Raw genomic sequence first — 6,072 nt, forward strand, 5'->3', positions numbered from 1 at the left:
TTACCCGTGGCACAGTACTGACACCCTTATAATTAAGGTTACAGGTTGGACCTCAGTTATCTTATTTGGGGTATGTTGGTTAGATGATTACTTCTCACAGTTTCAGTTTCAGTCTCAATATAGAACTCATTTCAGTTCTACGGAATTAGGACTGTCAGACATAGTTACTCAGCTATCAGTAATTCAGTTATCATCAATCTCAGATATCAGTTACTAAGTATCAGAAATCAGTTCTCAGCTTCAATAAAAGCTCAGATACAGTATTCACGTATATGCACAGTATTGCATACTCAATATTTTACAGCAGTTTCAGTTAACCATGTACTCTTATTCAGTTACTTCATATCATTCAGTCAGTTACTGTTCATATATATGAACCCTTGCATTCAACCTTACATCATCTAGCATACCAGTATATTCCGCGTACTGATGCATACTTTCTCTTTGTGTTATAATGTCTCATATCATAGATTCGGATGCTCAGGTTCCTGATCGCGCATAGAAAGATTCGGATAGCAGTAGTACCTCATCTATCGAGGATATGCTTTATTTCAGCATTTTCATTAGCTTCAGTATTTCAGTAGTCAAAGTTAGTTGAGGGCTTGTCCCATCAACTCCAGTTTCAGACAGTTCAGTTAGAGGCTTTTTAGACTAAACTAGTTTAGACAGTATTTCATATTTTAGATGTTTTATCAGATATTATTACAGCTATTATTCTTTATCAGTATTCAGATTGTGAACCTTATCGCATTTCAACCTATTTTCTGCATTATTATAGTATTATTATTCAGTGCTCGCAGCAAATATCAGTCATGGGTTAGCTTGTGGTCCCTCGAGATCGTAAGCACAGTGTAGCATCCGGGGTACAGACTCGGGGCGTTATAGAGAAGTTATGAGAAGCTATTATTAAGTTTTTTCTTGTAATTTTAATTATTTAATTAACTATTTAAAAAAATAACAATTGGGAGTAGGGCAAGGGGGATTAGGGAGGAGATTACAAAGCAAAAACTCAAATATTTATCAATAAAGTGGAGTTTAGGTAGTTAATCAATTAAACCATTCAAATTCAAATATTGTTTAACTAATCGATAAATCATTTTTAGTATCTTTCATCATAATGTTTTGTTTCTCATACTAATATATTATTTAATCATGTCAATATAAACGTTAAATATTTATTAATTATTTTATTTATTAAATTACTTCTATTTCGTGCTTTATGAGGTGCAAGACTAAAAAGCTTTAATTTGATTTTTATATATATATATATATATATATTTAATAACTGAAGATTTATAGGTACAACGAAGGGCATTCATGTCAATATAGTCAAAACTGATGTTTTTTTGTCTTCTAAATATCATGCGTGTGTGTTGATTAGAGACCCACGTGGTCTATAATTTTGTCGTTTCAAAAGTTTTTGGCCTTTTGATCTTTCTTATTTTATGTTTCTCTCCATTGTTCTTCTTCCTTTGCTTACTGATATGTCCTTTTTCCATCGCTGTTTCATTTTTCTTCAATTTTTGTTTCACTATTTCTGATTTCTTTTGTAATTTTCTAGCTTCGTTCACTTTATCCGATAAGTTTTCTCCTGTTGTTTTAGGAATATCTGCCACAAAATTCTAGATTCTCTTGGAAGGTTATTTTCTTTTTGATTTCATTTTGGTAATTCTATCTGATCCACACATGCATGATTGAAAATAATTAAGTGGTACATATAATTGTAAATTATTTTGGATTACTGATCATTAATGTGTGTCCGATTTTAGGTACTAATTAATTACAACAAGCTAAATCTCTTGTGGAAAATTCTGTAATGTTAAACTTGATGTTGGAGGATTAGCTCTTTGGTACATAATCTATTTATTAGTTATTGATAGCATGATATATCTGTAAACATATTTTATGGTATTGCATATATTTTACAGTGTCTGACATTTTATTTTGATTTTTTTCCTTTTGTACCTTTTTCTTATTTTTTCTCTTTTTGCTATGAGTAACTTGAAGCTGCGAAGACTGATTAATTCAAGATGTTCGGTGATATGTCCGAAACAATTTTATTTGGTAAGAATTTGTATGGTTTTTCTTTTGGTTTTGCTATTAGAGGGTAGAGTAGGAATGCCTTCAATGATGTAAGTTGTACGCTCCTTTTGTACATGTGGGAACTTTACATAAAATTTTATACAAAATGCAAAATTACTTATCAATGGTATAGGGTAATATTAGAATTACATGTTAAAATTAATGAAATATCAAAATTTTGTATCTTACTTCTGAGTCCAAGTGATATACCTCACATAATTACACTGTAGCTTCACTTTATATGTTACCTATTATTCTTTTCACCTATCAACATGATATTTTATTCATATACTATATGTAAAAATAATATTAATGACCCGAGGCCGAAGATACTGTTTAAACTTATGATGTATATAATTTAAACTCTTACCACTATTATTTATCATTCTCAATTTTAATTTGATTTCCGGTAGGTAAGATGGAATTTGAAGGTAAATGGGTTCTTTAAAGTGCTTGTTGAGGGTGAAATAAGCTCCAGATCTCTTTGGGGAATAAACTGTAAAGCCATTTTCAATCAAGCTTTATTTAAGCCCTCACTTCACCTTTAATTGCTATCGGATGCTGATTTTGATCCGTTTTCTTTCCTTCTGTCTTTTCCCCCTATGGTCCATTATAGGCTTCTCTTATAAATTTCATGATTTCTGATTTTTGGTGGGTTTTATTCCTTTCTTTCCTATCTGAATTTGGGTGCATTTCTATTCTTAATTGTGTTGTTGTGCATGAATGTTAATAGTTGCTTTTTATCTACAACTATGACACTAGGGACGTCATTTGAAAGTAGCTGAATCTTATTCCAGAATGGTTTATTCCCCCTAATTGTACCACGGAAACTACTGCTCGTGCGGAGGCTTTTCTCTAAGGAGTAACACCCTTTCATATGTAATTCCTTCTCGCCGTTGCAATATTACCTGCAATGAATTGTTGTATCTTTTTTGAACTTATATTAACTTTTCTTGTGGCACGCATTGCATAATTGTTTGGTGACAAGGTATTGGTGTCAAAGGTTATAGCAAATATGCTCTTTTGTGAATGAGGAAAGTCCCTCTTTTGCTTGAGGTGGTGGGGTGATGAGTTTGTGGCTATGGTTTCTTCTTATTAAAACTAGGTGATTTTATAGGTTTATTGATCAATGGTAAACGTCGTGTCAAAAGAAGATGTATGTAAATATTACTGTGGCTATTATTATATAGTGCTCTACACTTATGACAAGAAAAAACTAATTATTATGATGATAGATCAAATGATGAGATTGTTATGAATTTCACATATTTATTGTTCTTCGGATCGGATCAACACTTAATTGAATGCAGGACGAGTTAGTATAACAAATACAAGGTCGGACAGCACAATAAGACTATTAATAAAGCATCAAAGTGGATTATTCGACTAAAGGTGAAGTCAGGAATGTAACAACAAGTTGAAACAAGACTATAGTAAGACGACCAACTGAATTGTCCCTTATGAATCAACTTGAAAAGGTTCCTTCTTCTTTTTCTTATATGTTCATTTTCTCTTTCCATTCTTTGGGGCCATAATTCCACCCTTACGTCCCTTACGATGACAGTTCGAAAAATATCCAGCCATCTTTGGAAGTAGTAGAAATTGAGGAAAGTTGACATTTAATGGGCATTAACATTTCTTGTCTTAATAAACATAGAGATATTATTCCTGCTTTTCGTATGATATACAATTTGTTTCTCGGGGATAGACACCAGAAAAATTGTTTAGGTAGGACATTTTTGTTCTAACCTAATAGAGAATTTAGGTATCTACATAAAATTACCTAATATGTTTTTAACATGTTCCGGCTCAAGGTTAGGGTCAGGCAAGTGTTCCTTTTGTTAAGAGTGGCCAGTCATTAATCAGGCTAAAATAAAGTAGATCATCGTAATGATTATACTTATCAAAAAAAATATCGTTCATATATAATGGTTATCATGAGCTCGTTGCTGGGGATTTATCTAAGTATTAATGTTATATTTGTCTTCTTTCTATTTTCTTGAATATTTTTTCTTCTTTTTGTATTTCTTTAGGATAAGAAGTCATTGAAGTTGACACTCGGTGATCATTTGCATTTGGAGGGATTTGCATTGAATCTTTTCGCAAAGGCAGACAAACAAGATCTAGCTGGACGAGCAGACTTATAAGAGTCATTTAAACTACACCATGTGACGTTTGTTTATATTTAAACTTTTCTTAAGAGAAATCAATGGTCATAGGCTTGTATTTGTAAAGAAAACACTCCATCTGTCCTATTTGGTTTATCCTCGTGCCACATAACGTATATATTGTAGATCCTTGAACAGTTCGGTGAACTTCAGCGTGATGTGAGTTTTCATCATACCACAATAATAATGAGAAATTTTTTTTCACTTGGCTATTCGTCTTGTTTTATTTTCCTTCTTTCGGGTGAGAGTTGGGGTCGGAGGTGGGTGCGGGGTCTAACAATGCAATTACAGTTTTTCCCCACATCATTGTGGGACTTGTAAGTTTGAATAAATATGTATTTATGTCTGGGTAGTCTCTATTTACCCTGTGTGTGTTTTTTCCTGTCTGTTTAACCTATTTGTTGTTTCCATCTGTGACCCTGTTACTTGACCTTCTTATCTGTCAACAGCTTGAACAGAAACATAAGTATGCAGTTTGGCAGGCAGCAGATATAAGGAAAGCTACAAAATATATACGGAAGCATGTTCCAGGAGGCCTGGTGGTGATCATGATTTTTCATTGTCGGGCTTTCCTGGTGGTTAAAGTCATAATAGGGACTTCTCGGCAGCACAAAATGGTAAGCATATATGGTTCATGCTCAGCATAATCAACAACTGATAGATCCCGCACTTTAAAGGACCTAGAATTTCTTGTGTTCATGTCATAACTTGAGAATTCTGGTTAATTCCCTTGGTGTCTCTGCTATCTCATTTTTAAGTACGTCATGTTTCATTTCATCGAATTTTTTCCTTTCTTGAATAAGCAAATTTAATAGTATGAATCTCGTATTCAGTTTTTGGCAACTTTAGTCAAGTGAAAACTAAACTTTCCCTCAAGTGTGTTTATGTGCCTCAATTCATATTTAGTTGATTAAGCACATTTCCTTCACTTAGAGATACCAGTAGCTCTATGTAACTTGAGAAAATTGAAGGAAAGGTGTCTTTTAAGTCTTGAATGAAGGATTGGTGATATTGACCAACTTAAAGGGTCAAACATTATTAGGAAAATTGATTAAGTTAATTGTGGACTTGATTAATATTTTTAAAACTTTCTAATCTTTTCAAAAATACAAATCAATCCAACTCACACCCCTCTTCAATCCAAATCAACCACTCTCTCTCGAGACAGCTTTTCTCAACTTTCTCCCAACCAACAGTTCTGCAAAATTTCTCCCTTCAACCTCCGGCGATAAATAGTCGAGCGAGTTCCTTTTTGACTTTTAACCGTCAATCGATGTGAAGACTTTTCCGGCGACAATAACTTCGAGTTCTTCGTCGTCCCATTTTCTTTTTCACAGGTAAAAAATTATGAAGAAACAAAGGAACTTGAGCCAACTACTCTTTTAGTATTGAAATGTGGACTAAATAAAATCCTAATTTATGGCATTTCTTCTTGTTGTCGTACTGTTGATTCAAATTTGTTGGTGATTTTTGGTCACAGTTGATGTTCTTACTCTGTGTGTGTGTGATGTGTTGGTGTTGCTGGGTTGATTTGTTGTTTGTCTTGGTAAAAATGGTATTACAATAGATGAAATATCTGATGTAGCAGATGTCTTATGCAACTATGAAAATCTGATGCAACAGGTGAACAATCAAACAGACCATTCATTTGTTGCGACAGACGACTTTTCTATTTAGAAGAAATCTAAACAATATTGATCCAATAGATAACTGATTAATGATTTGTTTTTATTCTTTCCAACGGTTTACTCTTCATTTTGCAACAGATTAGTGACTGTTTTTATTCTTTCCAACGGTTTACTCATCCATTGCAACAGGTCGG

The 6,072-nt window shown here is 33.2% G+C and overlaps 1 long non-coding RNA gene across 3 annotated transcripts; it reads left to right on the forward strand.

The window, feature by feature from the left end:
- The first annotated feature begins 1,327 nt into the window (after positions 1 to 1,327).
- On the forward strand, positions 1,328 to 4,454 carry LOC107848041. 3 transcript variants are annotated; one of them, XR_001667766.2, is made up of 4 exons: positions 1,395 to 2,064; positions 2,845 to 2,961; positions 3,393 to 3,560; positions 4,116 to 4,454. It is a non-coding gene; the product is annotated as an uncharacterized LOC107848041 (long non-coding RNA). The 3 variants fall into 3 exon arrangements; XR_007044592.1 differs by lacking the exon at positions 2,845 to 2,961 and having other exon boundaries at positions 1,424 to 1,639; positions 1,770 to 2,064; XR_007044591.1 differs by lacking the exon at positions 2,845 to 2,961 and having other exon boundaries at positions 1,328 to 2,064.
- The last annotated feature ends 1,618 nt before the right edge of the window (positions 4,455 to 6,072 follow it).

Source organism: Capsicum annuum, chromosome 9, assembly GCF_002878395.1.
Source record: "Capsicum annuum cultivar UCD-10X-F1 chromosome 9, UCD10Xv1.1, whole genome shotgun sequence".
Classification (NCBI taxonomy): Eukaryota; Viridiplantae; Streptophyta; class Magnoliopsida; order Solanales; family Solanaceae; genus Capsicum; species Capsicum annuum.